We start from the raw sequence: 17,895 nt of genomic DNA on the forward strand, positions 1-17,895 counted from the left end.
AGCACAACACGTTAGATAAGGAAATAGCTGAAATGAAGAGCATAAATATACAAGATGAATATTTAGGTTATCCCAGAAAGACAAATGCCTTCAGCTAATGCTGAAAGGGTCGTCTGCTGTAATTTAGTAGCGATTAGATTAAGCATTAGCAGAAGACATTTTGTATTTAGCAACTATTGTGAACATTTCGCGGGATCCATTTTGTATTCATGGCAGCCATTATCTCTGCAACATGCTGCCATGTGCTCGCCATGTGCTCTGTCCTACCTTCCTGTTAACTACTCTTGAAAATCTGTCTAGTGACAAGTTATATTTAACATCTCCCACTTTGCACATGCCCAGTAAGGTCTGCAGCTGTTAGTAATTAGTAACTGACAGTAATGTGTCTACTAGTCCTTGAAAACTGTTAGCCCCTCCTACCTGTCGACTGTGCAATTCCATATGACCTTATATGTATATAAGTCTTGCTTCTATAATTGTACCACCTTCTTTTAGCCCCTGCGTGGGTATAAAAGGACCATGCTCTCTTAGATCAGTGTGCTACTTCAAACATCACCGAAGGGTGCTGTTTGAACTGTGGTACCACCTCATGAGGTGTAATAAACTTTGTCTTTTATTTCAGTTTCTGTGCCAACTTCTTCCTATATGGTCTGAGGACTTTGTGCAGAGAAGGGCGAACCCCTTGCACTAGTAGGCCTTGCTGAGGCTTGCTTCGACACCCTGGACCAAGAATTCAGATTTGAAAAGGATCCCAAGAAGAAAAGAAGACCAGCACCAAAAGAAGACCACAGCAAGAGAACTGAGGACCTGCTGCACAAGAAAAGGTGCACCCAGGATCCGAAGATAGCCGCTGCGGAGGAGCTGGACACTGGGCTGACCCCAAGAAACCCAGGGGACCTCCAGGCTTCAAGGATCACCCTAAATCTCCCTCCTGAGTGGAGGCACCACTCAAGAAAAGTAAGAAACCTGCAAAGGACCAGCAAACCAGTGAGGGTAACTTCAATGGATCGTCGATATCTCCGCGACTGGAAGTCATAGCCGGACCCGACGCCCACAAGTGCCCCACAACTGTGCCAAGTTTGGTGGCGTTGCGACTCCTAGTGGCTGAGATACAGCAATACCCTGGGTAATGGCCAGCTGACATCGGGCCTGACGAAAACCAGCTGCCCCAAAGCTGAAAAAGGATCAGGAGGAAGCCCCAGTTGAGGGATGTAGGAAAGTACCATCTTGCTTGGCATGTTACCCCCATTTTTACTTGTTTGTCAGTTTGTTTTTGCCTGTCTCACTGGGATTCTGCTAGCCAGGACCCCAGTGTTCATAGTTGTGGCCTGAATGTGTGTTCCCTGTGAGGTGCCTAACTGTGTCACTGAGGCTCCTGGATTAGCCTAACTGCTCGACCAGATACCTTAAATATTGGAACATTAGGTCCAATTTTTAGCTCTAGAAGCCAATGTGTGGTTGCATGAACCCTCTGCTTAGTGTGCTTGGTTTTGCACACTGCATAGAGGGCCAGCCTCTGACATTTGATGTATCAGCGTGGGATAAAGGCTGTGACCCTCATTACGACCTTGGCGGTGGGTGATAAAGTGGCGGTAATACCGCCAAGAGGCTGGCGGTAACCTCCGCCAAATTATGACCATGGCGGTGATTTCTCCAATAGACAGCCAATGCACCACACCTACTGCCAGGGTGGAAACAATAGTCACTACGGCGTTAGCCGCCTACAGCCAGGCGGAAGACAAAGGGGGTCATTACGACCCTGGCGGACGGTGTAAAAGGTGCGGTAATACAGCAAACAGGCCGACGGACAAAAAAAGGGAATTATGACCCTGGCGGAAACCGCCAACAAAGACAGCCACTTTAACACACCGCCCGCCACGGCGGTACAGACAAGCAGTGCGGCGGTCACCGCCAACAGACAGGCGGAAGACAATGTACCGCCCACACTATTACAACCCGCCAATCCGCCACCTTTTCCGGGGCGGATTCACCGTGGATAAAAACACGGCGGAAACAGCTTTTGCTATGGGAAGACGCTCACCTTAACATATCCCACGAGGAACGACGACTCCATGGACCCCGAACTCCAAATACTACCTGCCCTTGTCTTTCTGCTCCTTTACGACCAACAGCGACATAGGCGCAGAAGATACCGGTGAGTACTGCATCTACGACACAGGGAGTGGGGAGGCAAAAGTTAGGGGGGCACCCACCAAACACCCCCACCCCCACCCTCGCATATCACAACCAATGCAGTCAAAAATATCACATTAACAACCCACAATCCCCCCGGAAGAATGAAAACACAAAGCGAATTTCGTTCAAACATTGTAATGTGCCAATATACATGTCATACAAAAATATACAGATATATATCTCTAAATCACTCATAATTATATATACAATACAAGATGTAGTGCAGATATGTACACAACAATGTCCGTGCACCAACAGTCCAAAAATGCAAATACCTGACCAAAATCGGAGAGAACACTGCCGGGGCATCAGATAGAAACACTACAGGCACCTCAGGGGGAAGGGAAGGGGGGGCACCTCAGCCACATGAATGCGAAGCCAGATCCACGACGGGGCTACATGCCCATTGATGTATCCTGGAGAGTGCAAATCCACAGTCTCTCAAGTCTCTACAGTGGGTGGCTTGCCCACTGTTCAATCCTGGGGAGTGCAAAGCCACAGTCTCTCAAGTCTCTACAGTGGGTGGCTTGCCCACTGTTCCATCCTGGGGAGTGCAAATCCACAGTCTCTCAAGTCTCTACAGTGGGTGGCTTGCCCACTGTTCAATCCTGGGGAGTGCAAAGCCACAGTCTCTCAAGTCTCTACAGTGGGTGGCTTGCCCACTGTTCCATCCTGGGGAGTGCAAAGCCACAGTCTCTCAAGTCTCTACAGTGGGTGGCTTGCCCACTGTGCCATCCTGGGGAGTGCAAAGCCACAGTCTCTCAAGTCTCTACAGTTGGTGGTTTGCCCACTGTGCCATCCTGGGGAGTGCAAAGCCACAGTCTCTCAAGTCTCTACAGTGGGTGGCTTGCCCACTGTTCAATCCTGGGGAGTGCAAAGCCACAGTCTCTCAAGTCTCTACAGTGGGTGGTTTGTCCACTGTGCCATCCTGGGGAGTGCAAAGCCACAGTCTCTCAAGTCTCTCCAGTGGGTGGTTTGCCCACTTTGCCATCCTGGGGCGTGCAAAGCCACAGTCTCTCAAGTAGATGCAGGTCTCCACTGGTTCTGGAGGGGGACTGGTGCCCAGACTGGATGAGTCTCCCCATGAAAGTTCCTGTCCTGTCATTGTCCCAGCTGCACATGGGATAAGGATGCCTGATGTGGCGGTCCATTCGTTCCTACACGGTCTTTGCCCTGTTCAACAGTGCTTTGCCATGGCGGTCTTTGCCCTGTTGAGCGCTGCTTTGCCATAGCGGTTCAGGACTGTTCAGCGGTGCTTTGCCATGGCGGTCTTTGCCCTGTTCAGCGGTGCTTTGCCATGGCGGTTCAGGACTGTTCAGCGGTGCTTTGCCATGGCGGTTCTGGACTGTTCAGCGGTGCTTTGCCATTGAGGTTCATGACTGTTCAGCGGTGCTTTGACATGGCGGTCTTTGCCCTGTTCAGCGGTGCTTTGACATGGCGGTCTTTGCCCTGTTCAGCGGTGCTTTGCCATGGCGGTCTTTGCCCTGTTCAGCGGTGCTTTGACATGGCGGTTCTGATACTGACATTGGTGTGTGGCATGACGATCTCTACACTGGGCATTGGTGTGTGGCATGATGTTCCATCATTGGCCAGCGGGGCTGTGGCATCCTGTCCCCTCCTGGCGGTGGTCTCTGGACCAGTGACGATACTTGGGCCCTCCTCGGTTGTGACTCTGGCGGTGGTCTCCTGACCAGTGACGATACTTGGGCCCTCCTGGGCTGTGACTCTGGCGGTGGTCTCCGGACCAGTGACGATACTTGGGCCCTCCTGGGCTGTGACTCTGGCGGTGGTCTCCTGACCAGTGACGATACTTGGGCCCTCCTGGGCTGTGACTCTGGCGGTGGTCTCCGGACCATTGATGATACTTGGGCCCTCCTGGGCTGTGACTCTGGCGGTGGTCTCCGGACCAGTGACGATACTTGGGCCCTCCTGGGCTGTGACTCTGGCGGAGGTCTCCGGACCAGTGACGATACTTGTGCCCTCCTGGGCTGTGACTCCGGCGGTGGTCTCTGGACCAGTGACGATACTTGGGCCCTCCTGGTCTGTGACTCCAGCGGTGGTCTCCTGACCAGTGACGATACTTGGGCCCTCCTGGGCTGTGACTCTGGCGGTGGTCTCTGGACCAGTGACGACGGTGCTGGCGGTTGTGTCTGGACCGCCGGAAAAGATGGCGCACTTCTCCGCCGTGACACTCACAACAGGCTGGGCAGACTTCCTCTGGACCTTCTCCACCTTTTTTGTAGTTACAGCTGACTCACCAATCGCCTTCGATCCCATTTCACTTGTTGTCCCACCAGGAGTCTTGACACGGTCCCGTCGTCCACTCTCCAATTTCAGAGCCTTTACAGGGGGTGGGCTGCCAGTGCCTTGGCTCCGGGTCCTACTGCCTGCCCTGGTGGACGGTGCACTCCAAAAACCTGGAACACGCACCACTGGTACTGGAGGCTTTTTGGCTGAGGCGCTACGACGGGACTGATGAATTGGAGGAGGGGTGGGGGCAAAAATGTCAATTTGACGTAGGGACAGTTTCTGACGGACACTGGGATGGGTAGCTGGAGGGGGTCTGGGAGTGGAGGAAGAGGAGGTGGTTGTCGGAGGTGTCACTTTAGGTGTTTTGGGTGCATGTACTGGAGGCTGTCGTCAGGTGGATGGATGTTGGGTGAGTGATTGCCGGCGTTTGGGTACTTTGGGAGGGGGCATCACAGACACACTGGGAGAGGACACAGGGGATGTGTAAATGGCAGTGGAGGTGGTGAGTGCAGGTGAGCGGCTTGTGGTGCTGGGTGTCCTGGTGCGAGTCCTAGTGCCTGTAGATGTGGTGCATGCAGGTGTGTGTGTAGACGAGACTGGGAGGGAGGAGGGAGAAGAGGAGGAGGGGGACACAGTGGAGACAGTGGATGTTGCTGTATCTGTATGTGTGCGAAGCTTGTATGAGTGCCTGTGGTGTGTGTGGTGCCTATGTTTGCTTGAGCTACTTGTGTGTGTTGACTTGCGTGCGTGCTGGTCTGTAGGTGTGCTTGGGATGGGCTGGGGTACAGGGGATTGGGTCTGGGTGGAGAAAGTTGGAGGGAGGAGGCTAGACACAGGGACAATGGCTGCCATCAGTGCTGAGACCAGAGATTGCAGGGTTCGCTGAAGGGCAGCCTGACCAGAATGAATGCCCTCCAGGAATGCATTACCGTGTTGCAACTCTCGTTCTACACTCTGGATGGCATTCACAATGGTAGACTGCCCAACAGTGAGTGACCTGAGGAGGTCAATGGCCTCCTCACTGAGGGCAGCAGGGGTGACTGGGGCAGGGCCTGAGGTGCCTGGGGCGAAGGTGATGCCCACCCTCCTGGGTGAGCGGGCACGGGGTGAACGCTGAGGGGCTGCTGGGAGGGCGGTGCTGGTAGGGGAGGTGGAGACTGTACCTGTAGAAGTGGGGCGCACAGATGGTGCTGCCACCACAAGGGAGCTCCCATCGTCGGACGAGTCCGTGTCGTTGGTTGCTGATCCGGTGGCTGACGTGAAGCTCCCCTCACCCTCCGTCCCACTGGTGCATTCAGAGTCTGTGGTGTGGCCCTCCATGGCCATGTGGGATGCAGCTCCCTCGTGCTCCGGTGCCACTGTACCTCCGCCTGCTGATGTACAAAAGGACAGGGAGAGCAGAAAATGTGGGGGAGACAGAAGTAAGAGAGTTTTAGTGCATGGCATACCGCTACCGTTGGCGGACAAGACAGACGCAGCAGCCCCATGTATTACGCCGTGCTCCTGGCCTCTGCACATGCAATTTCTGGGATATGGCCTACACGGCAATGGTGGAAATCTGTGCACATGGATGCCACAGGGGCAACTATACCTCAACTTGCCACTCTTCTGAGGTGGGTAGAGTGCCACATGGCCTACATTACGGAGGGGCCTTGCCTACCTAACTCGCCCTGGCCTAGGGACACCCACAGGGACACCCACAGCCCACCTCCCACACCCAGACCCCTCCACTGCACGCAAAGTCCGCAGAATGAGGTTGTACTCACCCCCTTGTGTCTGCTGTGATGTCCTCAAGCGCCCATCCAACTCCGGGTAGGCCACCGCCAGGATCCTTAACATCAGGGGAGTCATGGTGCGACGGGCACCGCTCCCACGTTGGGAGGCCATCCCCAGCTGAGCCTCCGCCGTCTTCTTTCTGCAGCGGCAAATGTCCTCCCATCTCTTCCGGCAGTTGGTGCCCTGTCTCTGGTGGGCCCCCAGGGTCTGGACCTCCTTGGCGATGGCACGCCAAATGTCCCTCTTCTGGTGGGCGCTGACCTACATGACATGCACAAGGGAAGAGGAACAGTCATTACCAACTGCACCATCAATGTGAGTGGCCCCCTCCCTACTCTGACCATGTGGCCCATTTATTCCCATGCTTTACTGTAGTATGAACTCTGCCCCCTTCCCTCTTCCACCCAGCCCTGTCCACCCAGGCCTAGCCCATACAACGTCCTCCCTGTGTACTAACCTGTTGGTCTGGAGGACCGTAGAGTAGCATGTACTGGGGGAGGACCCCATCCACAAGTTTCTCCAACTCCTGTGCAGTGAAGGCAGGGGCCCTTTCCCCAGACGCAGCAGCCATCGTCGCTTCCAGACCGAGGTCACAGCAGCACTAGCAGTGTAGGTCCTCTCCTGTCGAAGGTCAGGTATCTAGTGATTGAAGAGATAGAAAATGGCGGTGACGTCCGCGGCGGTGCGCATCATCACCGCCAGCGCACCTGTTCATTGTTCTACGACCACCTACCGCGACGGTGTGCAACGCCAGCGCTGTTACCCCACAATCCCATTGTCCCAGTTTAGAGGTCAGGCAGCCGCCATTTCAGGGGCCCAAATGGATTCTTTTTCAACTGCGTCACACATACCAAGGCCTACACTCAACACACATGCAGGAAGGGTTCATTGTCTGGTGTAGTCTTGTGTGTGACTGTGGGTACATACCTGGAGGAATAGTGACTGTTTCTTCGCTGTTGTCCTTCTTAGGCACCGTCAGCTGGGACATATGAGAAGATGACGGAATCCTCCGGTGTACCGACCGCTGGTGGACCTGTTGACAATGGAAGATAGATATTTAATCGTCACCTACAAGTTTGACCGTGCCACAATCCAGGAACTATGTAGCCAGTTGGAGCCAGACCTGATGTCACCAATCCGCCATCCGACTGGAATCCCCACTGACGTGCAGGTGCTGTCAGTGCTCCATTTCCTTGCAAGTGGGTCTTTTCAGACAACAGTGGCCATGGCATCAGGGATGTCCCAGCCTATGTTTTCCAACGTGTTGTCCAGAGTGTTGTCTGCCCTGATGAAACACGTAAGGAGATACATCATTTGCCCTGAGGTGGAGGATTTGCCTACAGTGAAAGGTGATTTCTATGCCCTTGGACATATCCCCAACGTCATAGGTGCCATTGATGGGACCCATGTAGCTCTGGTCCCCTCCCGCAGGAGTGAACAGGTGTACAGGAACCGGAAGAGTTATCATTCGATGAATGTCCAGATGGTCTGTTTGGCAGACCAGTACATCTTGCAGGTAAATGCTATGTTCCCTGGCTCTGTGCACGACGCCTACATCCTGCGCAATAGCAGCATCCCTGATATGATGGGTCAACTCCAGAGGCACCGTGTATGGCTATTGGGGGACTCTGGTTACCCCAACTTTTCCTGGCTATTGACCCCAGTGAGGAATCGCAGGACCAGGGCAGAGGAACGCTACAATAATGCCCATGGGCGGACTAGGAGGGTTATCGAACGCACCTTTGGCCTTCTTAAGGCCAGGTTCAGGTGCCTACATATGACAGGTGGGTCCCTATTCTACTCACTGAAGAAGGTGTGCGACATCATCATCGCCTGCTCCATGCTCCATTATTTAGCATTGCGACGCCAGGTGCCTTTTCTGCAGGAGGATGATCCAGATGATGGTGTTGTTGCAGCTGTGGAGTCTGTGGAGCCTGTGGACAGTGATGAGGATGAAGCTGAGGAAGAAGAGAACGACAACAGGGAGTCAGTCATACAGCAATATTTCCAGTAAAACTCAGGTGAGTACATTTTCTGGTTTAACATTACATTAACTTTCACGCGTTTACCTCTATCCTGTACCGACATTTCACTCACTATTTGTTAACTGAGTTGTCCCCTTCCATTTCAGTTTCACAAATGTGGTAACCTACGTGTCAACTGCTTGCATCCTTGAAGGGCTTGTGATGTGTGACATTGGTATGTTAGCCTTCCAATGGGTAACCCATTATGACACTGTCATTGATAATACAAAATTACAAATCATAGACTGACTCCAGTTTTTTTTGTGTTTCAAGGGTGTTTATTTAAGTGCTAAAAATGAAGGGGGGTTGTAAAATGGTGTTGGGTGATGGTGGAGGAATGTCCATGGCAGAGTCCAGTCTATTAGTCTCACAGGTACATTGCACATCTGCCCATTGGAAGTGGAGCTGGGGCAGTTCCGATTTGGACAGGGTAACAAAGTGGGACAGTGGGGGGACAATCAGGGTGGTCTTATTTCCTGGCGGGGTCTTGCCATCTTGCTCTGTCCTGTTCCTGGATCTCAGGGCCCGCTTGCGTGGTGGTTGTCCGTCTGCAGGGGATGTGGTGCTGGTGTGGTGGTCCTGTGGCAGGGCGTCCTGTCCACTGGCGCCGGCGGAGGTGGTGGGCAGTTCATCGTCGTGGCTAGTGTCAGGGGCCCCTTGGAGTGCCACGGTGTCCCTCAAGGTCTTTTGAATGTCCGTTAGCACCCCTACGATGGTGCCCAGGGCGGAGCCGATGGTCCTGAGCTCCTCCCTCAACCCCAAATACTGCTCCTCCTGCAGACGCAGGGTCTCCTGCAACTTTTCCAGGACCGTGCCCATCGTCTCCTGGGAGTGGTGGTATGCTCCCATGATGGAGGAGAGGGCCTCGTGGAGAGTTGGTTCCCTTGGCCTGTCCTCCCTCTGTCGCACAGCAGCCCTCCCAGTTCCCCTATGTTCCTGTGCCTCCGTCCCCTGGACCATGTGCCCACTACCACTGCCCCCAGGTCCCTGTTGTTGTTGGGGTGGTGGGTTAGCCTGGGTGCCCTGTAGTGGTGGACACACCGCTGATTGACCTGTCCTGGGTAGGGAGGTTTGGGCCCTCTGGGTGGGTGCTGTGCTGGTGTTACCAGAGGGTGGAAGTTTGTTGTTGGGCTGTGGCTGGGCAAGTGGAACCGACTGTCCTGAGGCCCACGATGGTCCGGGCTGGTCAGCGAGATCCAGTAGGGCAGAGCTGCTGTTGTCACAGTGGGCCTCTTCTGGGGGTGGAGTGGTGTTGTCTGGACCCTCTGGTGTGGTGACGTTCCTTCAGGTTCCTGCGGGGGTATAAGTACATGATTATTGCATGTGTGTGTGTAATGGTGTGCAATGGTTGGGTGTGCGTGAACCCCAGCGCAGGCATTCCTGTGTGTGGGGTTGTGTGCTGATGGTTGGGGGGTGTTCTGGGTATGTGCAGTAGGCATGCTTTAGTGATGGGTGTCCATGCTTAGTTGTGTCATGCAGGTCTTGGGGTTGGGATGTGTAGTTGGTGTTATTAGTACATTAGTGAGGAGTTTGGGTGATAGGGGAGGGTGTGAGGGTGGGGGGGTGTGATAGCATGCAGGTAGGGTGGGGGATGTGATAGTTAAGATTTGACTTACCAGTGTCCCTCAGGATGCAAGATGGTCAAGACTTGCTCCTCCCATGTTGTTAGTTGAGGGGGAGGAGGTGGGGGTCCGCCGCCAGTCCGCTGTACCGCAATGTGGTGCCTGGATACCGTTGAACGCACCTTTCCCCGTAGGTCATTCCACCTCTTCCTGATGTCCTCCCTATTTCTTGGGTGCCGTCCCACTGCGTTGACCCTGTCCACTATTCTTTGCCATAGCTCCATCTTCCTGGCTATTGATGTGTGCTGTACCTGTGAGCCAAATAGCTGTGGCTCTACCTGTACGATTTCCTCCACCATGACCCTGAGCTCCTCCTCGGAGAAGCTTGGGGTGTCTTTGGCGTGACATGGGGTGGTGTGTGTGATGTGTGGGGTGGTGTATGTGGTGATGAGTGTGGTGAGTGTAGTGGTATGTGGTGTTTTGTGCTTGGATGATGTGTGGGTGATGGTGTTGTGTGCCTCTGTGTGATGGGGTTGTCTATTCTGTGCTCTCTCTCTCGCCTTCTCTCAAAATTTCTGGTTGTAGTGGTTTGTGGGTGATGTGGGTGTGTGTTTTATATTGTATTGGATGTGTGGGTGTGTGTATGTGTGTCAGGTGTGTGTATTTGGAATTGTCCAATGTGGTAGTGTTTTGTAAGAGTGTGTGTATTTTGAGCGCGACGGTGTGTACCGCCAATGGAATACCGCGGTTGAAAGACCGCCGCGTGGATTCATGGGTCGTAATAGCATGGGCGTGTTTCTGTTGGCGTGGAGGTGGAGGATTTGTTTCCGCATGTTTAACGCTGACCTTTGGTGTGGCGGTATTGTGTGGGTGCCTGAATTTCGGCGGATTCCGTGATGTGTGTCGTAATAGCTGTGGCGGTCTACCGCTGCCGCTGCGGTGTATTGGCAGTCTTCTGCACGGCGGTAAGCGCCTTATACCGCCAGGGTCGTAATGACCCCCAAAATGCCAACCACCATATTAAGACCCTGCAAACTGCCACCTTTTCCGGGGTGTTACCAAAGCCATCAAAAGCCTGGAGGAAACAGTGCACAAAAGTCAAAGGACTCACCATTGGAGCCCCAGGGAAGAACCACACCGCTATGGAACCCGAACTGCAATTTTTCCTGATGATCTTCTAAGTTATGCTTCACCTGGAACACCAATGCTGGCGAAGACGACGACGGTGAGTACACCCGCCTAGCACACAAGGGAGGGTGGGAGGTAAAAGAGAGTGACACACACACGCACAACACACACCAGACACACACAAACCACACACACAATCAGCTGCATTACAAAAACAATTTGACCCCAAAAATCTGCAGAATAATGCAAGGGCAACAGGAATCGACGAAAATGTTTGTAATCAGTTCAACAACAAAATTAATGATCCGATTTGACCATGAAACAGATATGTACACTTGTATGAAAAAGGGACTCTTCCCAGTCCATAGCTCAAAGGGCCCACATGGCCACAGGGCACTGTCCAAGGCCCAACTTGAATCCTGCCCAAACCGGATAGAACACTGCAGAGGCATCAGTTGTCAAATAGGCAGGCACATCAGGGGGAGGAGAAGGGCACCTCAGCCGGATGCAGGAACAAGCTGTAGGAAGTTGGCTCTTTACATACTAACTCAAAGTGAGAGATAGTGTGCACAGAGTCCAAGGGTTCCCCTTAGAGGTTGATAGTGGCAAAATTAGAAAATACTAATGCTCTATTTTGTGGTAGTGTGGTCGAACAGTAGGCTTATCAGAGGGTAGTGTTAAGCATTTGTTGTACACACACAGGCAATAAATGAGGAACACACAGTCAAAGACTAAACTCAAAGCCAATAGGTATTATATAGAAAAATATGTTTTCTTAATTTATTTTAGAACCACAGGTAAGTATAGAACTTTGATTTAAAACAGTAGTACACACAGTTTTGGTTAAAATGGCAATAAGCTATTTTAAAAGTGGACACTGCAAAAACAACAGTTTGGGGGAGGTAAGTTTGGTTAATTTTTGCAGGTAAGTAAAGCACTTACACAGTCAGTCTCTTGGGCATAGGCAGCCCACCGTTGGGGGTTCAAGGTAATCCCAAGGCCACAGCACCAAAAACACAGGGCCGGTCAGGTGCAGAGGTCAAGGGAGGGCCCAAAACTCATAGGCGCCTATGGGGAACAGAGGTGTTCTGGTTCCAGTCTGCTAGCTGGTAAGTACCTGCGTCCTCGGGGAACAGACCAGGGGAGGTTTGTAGAGCACTGGAGAGGACACACACTGACACACAAAACACACCCTCAGCGGCACAGGGGCGGTCGGGTGCAGTGTGCAATGTAGGCGTCGGGTTTGCTATAAACAGCAATAGAAGGACCTGGGGATAACTCTGGAGATGCAGGCAGGGCACAGGGGGGCTTCTCGGGCCAGCCACTGACTGGACTAGGATGAGGGCCACCTGCTGATCACTTCTGCACTGGTAGGTGGTTCCTCTCGGTCCTGGGGGCTGCGGTGCATTGCTTGGTCCAGGCGTCGGGTTCCAGTAGCGGTCAGGGGGAGCCTCTGGATCCTCTATGCAGGCGTCGCTGTGGGGGTGCAGGGAGGTTGAATCAGAGTGCCCACATCATTGGAGTCGCCTGGGAGTCCTCTCTGCAGTGTTGGTTGTCCTGGACTTGAGCCAGGGGCATCAGGTGCAGAGTGTGAAGACACACTTCTGGCAGTCTCTTTAAAAGTTGTTGCATAGTTGTTGCAGTTTTTTTAACAGTGCCAGTGTTCTCAGGAGTTTCTTTGTCCTTTAGGTGCAGGGCAGTCCTGTGAGTCCTCAGAGGTCACTGGTCCCGCTGGATGCATTGCTGTGTAGGTTCTTTGAGTCTGGAGACAGGCCGGTAGGGCTGGGGCCAAGTCAGTTGGTGTATCCGTCGTCTCTGCGGGGCTTTCAGGTCAGCAGTCCTTCTTTCTTCAGGTTGCAGGAATCTGATTTCCAGGGTCGCCCCCAAGTACTAAACTTAGGGGTGTGTTTAGGTCAGGGGGCAGTAGCCAATGGCTACTGTCCTTGAGCCTCCTCCCAGAGGGGAGGTGGGCACGTCCCTATTCCTACTGGGGGACTCCTCCAAAACCAAGATGGAAGATTTCTAAAGGCAGGTGTCACCTCTGCTCAGGGCACTTTAGGGGCTTTCCTGACTGGCAGGTGACTCCTCCTTATTTTTCTCATTATCTCCTCTGGACTTGCTGCCATAAGTGGGGGCTGTGTCGGAGGGGCGGGCATCTCCACAAGCTGGGATGCCCTGGGGTGCTGAGCCTTTGAGGCTCACCACCAGGTGTTACAGTTCCTGCAGGGGGAGGTGAGAAGCACCTCCACCAGTGCAGGCTTTGTTCCTGGCCACGGAATGACAAAGGCACTCACCCCATGTGGCCAGAAACCCATCTGGTTGTGGCAGGCTGGTGGAAACTTGGCAGCCTAGAACTAGGAGTCGGACTGGTATTCAGGGGGCATCTATAAGATGCCCTCTGTGTGTATTTTTCAATAAATCCCACACTGGCATCAGTGTGGATTTATTGTGCTGAGAAGTTTGATACCAACCTTCCAGGATTTCAGTGCAGCCATTATGGAACTGTTGAGTTGGTAACTGACAGACTCCCAGACCATATACTCTTTATGGCTACCCTGCACTTACAATGTCTAAGGTTTGGCTTAGACACTGTAGGGGCGTATTGTTCATGCAACTATGCCCTCACCTGTGGTATAGTGCACCCTGCCTTATGGCTCTAAGGCCTGCTAGAGGGGTGATTTACCTATGCCACAAGCAGTGGTATGTGGGCAATGCACCCTGAGGGGAGAGCCATGTCGACGTAGTCATTTTCTCCGCACCAGCACCCACAAGCTGAGAGGCAGTGCGCATGTGCTGAGAGAGGGCCCCCCAGGGTGGCATAAGACATGCTGCAGCCCTTAGAGAACTTCCCTGGCCACAGGGCCCTTGGTACCAGGGGTACCATTTACAAGGGACTTATCTGTGTGCCAGGGCTGTGCCAATTGTGGGGACAAAGGTACAGTTTAGGTAAAGAACACTGGTGCTGGGGCCTGGTTAGGAGGGTCCCAGCACACTTTCAATCATAACTGGCATCAACAAAAGGCAAAAGCTTAGGGGGTAACCATGCCAAGGGAGGCCTTTCCCTACACAAGCCCACTGGTTCTGGAAGGGGCAACATGCCCTGTGCTTTGTCCTGGGGAGTGCAAGGCCTCAGTCTCTCGAGTGGGTGATTACCCCACTGGTTCCAGAGGGGGCGACATGACCTGTGCTTTGTCCTGGGGAGTGCAAGGCCACAGTCTCTCGAGTGGGTGTCTTTCCCACTGGTTCTGCAGGGGGCAACATGCCCTGTGCTTTGTACTGGGGAGTGCAAGGCCACAGTCTCTCGATTGGGTGTCGTTCCCATTGGTTCTGGATGGGGCAACATGCCCATTGCTTTGTCCTGGGGATTGCAAGGCCACAGTCTCTCGAGTGGGTGAATACCCCACTGGTTCTGGAAGGGGGCAGCCTGCACAGTAGCTCCTGGAGGGTGGACTACATGGCGTCCGCCGGCGGTGATGGCTGCACTGTGGTGGTGGTTGTGGGAGGCTCCTAGTCAGCCCCTGCACTCTGTGATGGCTGAATGCTAGTGGTGGTTGCAGGAGGCTCCTGGGCAGCCCCTGCACTCTGTTATCGCAGCACATCCACGGCTGACGGTCGGGGCCCTGTGACAGCTGGTGGTGGTGGCGGTGTTTGCCTGACAGCTTCCGCTGGCGTAGAGTGCCTCTTCTCGTCCTGGACATGGGTTGGGGATCCCTTACCCTTCCTGGCAGGGGTGAATGGGCTCATCCCCTCTCTTTCTGCTGGTGCAGGTTCCTTCCCCTTCTTTTCAGGTGGTGCAGGCTCCTTCCCCTTCATCCCAGCTGGAGCAGGCTCCTTCCGCTTCCTCACAGCTGGTGCCGTACTCTTCCCTTTCATTCAAAGTTGTGCTGCCTCCTTCCCCTTCAGTGATGTTGTTCTAGTATCCCTACCACCACGAGTAGGTTGTGCTACCACTGGCCCCGTGGACTGTTTGGCTGAGGTGCTGGGCTGTGTCCTTTCTACCCTCCCCATACGTGCAGGATTGGGGAGGGGAGAGGTCAATCTGAGAAAGATCTTTTTTAAGGACGTTGGGGTGGGAGGAGAGAGGAGTAATGTGAGTGGTGGATGAGGGGGCGGTCGTCGGAGACATATGTATGCTGGATTTGGGTGCAGGTGCATGGGCTGTCTGCTCTTGTGAGGTGGATGGCTGTTGGGTGTCTGAGTGCTTGCGTTTGTGTCCTTTAGGAGGGGGGTGGATGGACACTGTGGGAGAGTACACAGGGGACGCGTGCATGAATGTTGTGGAGATCAGTGAGGTGTGTGTTCTGCTTGGTGTGGTGATGATGCTGGTAGTGGATATTGATGTAGTGCATGCAGGTGTGAGTGTGGACCTAACTGGGTGGGAGGTGGAGGAGAAGAAGGAGGGGAGAAAGTGGAGACAGTGGATGTTGTTGTGTCTGCAACTGAATGGTGTTTGTGTGAGTGCCTGTGGGATGAAGTGTGGTGCTTGTGTTTGCCTGTGCCACTCTTGGGTGTTGTCTTGTGTGCATGCTCGTCTGTCTGTGTGCTTGGGATGGGTTGGGGTTGAGGAGTATGGGACTGGGAAGTGGAAGTTGGTGGGGGGATGGTTCAAACAGGGACAATGGCTGCCATCAGAGAGGAGGGCAGAGCCTGAATCCATCTCTGTTGGGCTGCCAATCTACAGTGAATGCCCTCCAGGAATGGATTGCATTGCTGCATCTCGGATGCCAGCCCCTGGATGGCATTCACAATGGCTGATTACCCTACAGAGATGGATCTCAGGAAGTCAATAGCCTCCTCACTCAGGGCAGCAGGGCTCACTGGGGCAGGGCCTGAGGTGCCTGGGACGAAGGAGATGTCCACCTTCCTGGGTGAACAGGCATGGGCAACTCACTGAGGGTCTACTGGAAGGGCGGTGCTGGTATGGGGGTGGCGGCTGTACCTGCAGCTGGGGTGGTGAAAGAGGTGTCAGCCACCACCAGGGAGATCTCATCGGAGGAGGCATCAGAGTCTGTGTTGTCCCCTCCAGTCTCTGCCGTGGTGCTCCCCTCGCCCTCCGTCCCACTGGTTCCCTCAGCGTCGGTGGACTCTGCTTCCAGGGTTCTGTGGGATGCAGCTCCCTCTGTCGCCGGTGCCTCTGCTCCTCCACTATATGATGCTAATGCACACAAGGACAGGATGACAAAACAAGAAAGGGGGGAGAGAGTCAAAGGATACACAGGGTCAATGACTGCACAAACACCACCGCTGGCGTACACAGCACCCTCACACACAGGGAACAGGCCTATGTACTATGCATTGCACTATGAGTGAAATGGATAGTCACCAAGGCATGAGGAGGGGCACACACCGCCAATTGCAGCACACCTGGGACCCACGATGCCCTGCCCAGAAGTGAATACTAACAAGCTAGGTAAGCAGTATTTTCCATTCAACCCTTAGCCTCCAGAGGACCTACTCTGCTATGTCTGGCCTGGCCTAGGGGCATCCACAGACACACAACCACCACCCAGATACCACCCCACCAGCTGTAAGCTGTAATGATAGTCACTGTACTCCCCCTTGTGGCTGCCGTTACGCCCTCATGCTCAGGGTAGGCCACCACCAGTATGCGGTATCCCTACCTGGTTCTCCGTGCTCTTTCGTGCCCAACGTCTCAGGTCCTCCCACTGTGTGCGACAGTGGGTGCTCTGCCTGCCATAGACCCCCAGGGTCTGCACCTCCTTGGCGATGGCACGCCATATTCCCTTCTTTTGATGGGCGCTGACTTGCAGAGGCAATATAGACAGGAGCACAACATTGGACAAACAGTCCAGCCTGTCACACAAATGGCCCACCGTACCCGTTTGCATCACCATTGGCACACACATAGCCCAGAGCACAACATGCATACCGCCAACAGACAATCCCCCCACCGACCCTTACACGATGCCTTCACACACATCTCCATGCATTCATGACACATGCATAGTGCCCACAGTGTACTCACCTGTTGGTTTGGGGGACCATACAGCAGTCCGTACTGGGGTAGGACCCCATCCACCAGTCACTTCAACTCCTCAGAAGTGAAGGCTGGGGCCCTTTCCCCAGTCACACGGGCCATGGTAGGCTCCAGACACAGGTCACAGCAGCACATGCAGTGTAGTTCCTCTCATATGGAAGGTCAGGAAACAAGTGAGGAATGTGAATTAAAATGGTAGTCACGTCACAGCGGTGGATACCGTCACAGCCGGCACAGATCCTCATTGACCAATGTACCCATAGGGCCCAATATGAACAAATGAGGAATTGCACGGTGCACAATGTCGGCGGCATTACCTCACTTCTACCTGTTCCTCCACACAGGACAGGTGGTTGCCATTTCAGGGCGGGTGAACAGGCCTATCAATAATTGATGCATCACAGGATAAATATGCACATACATTATAAATTACACTGTCCCAAAACATGTTTGCATGATGTGGACTGCTGTTGTGGTATAGTTGTTCAAATTGTGACAGCCTACTCACTCTTCTGTTCCTTAGATACCTACCGCTGCGGATGAATTGGAGATGGAGATATACCCCATTGTACAGACCCCTGGTGGACTTGGCTACATTGGAGGACAGGCATATAATACTCACCTATAGACTGGACAGGGCCACAATCACAGAGCCAGAGCACCTGACCTGATCTCAGCTATCCGTCATCCCACTGGGATCCCCCCTCTTGTGCAGGTTCTATCAGTGCTCCATTTCCTTCCAACTGGTTCTTTCAAAATGACAGTGGGCTTGGCAGCAGGAATGTCACAGCCAATGTTCTCAATCGTGCTAGCAAGATTGTTGTCTGATCTGATAATACAGATGTGCAGCTACATTGCTTACCCCCAGGTGGAGGATTTGGCCACTGTGAAGGCCGGGTTTTATGCAATGGGACATAACCCCAATATAATTGGGGCAATTGACAGAACACATATTGCATTT

The sequence above is a fragment of the Pleurodeles waltl genome, chromosome 6 (assembly GCF_031143425.1).
Source record: "Pleurodeles waltl isolate 20211129_DDA chromosome 6, aPleWal1.hap1.20221129, whole genome shotgun sequence".
NCBI classification, from domain to species: Eukaryota; Metazoa; Chordata; class Amphibia; order Caudata; family Salamandridae; genus Pleurodeles; species Pleurodeles waltl.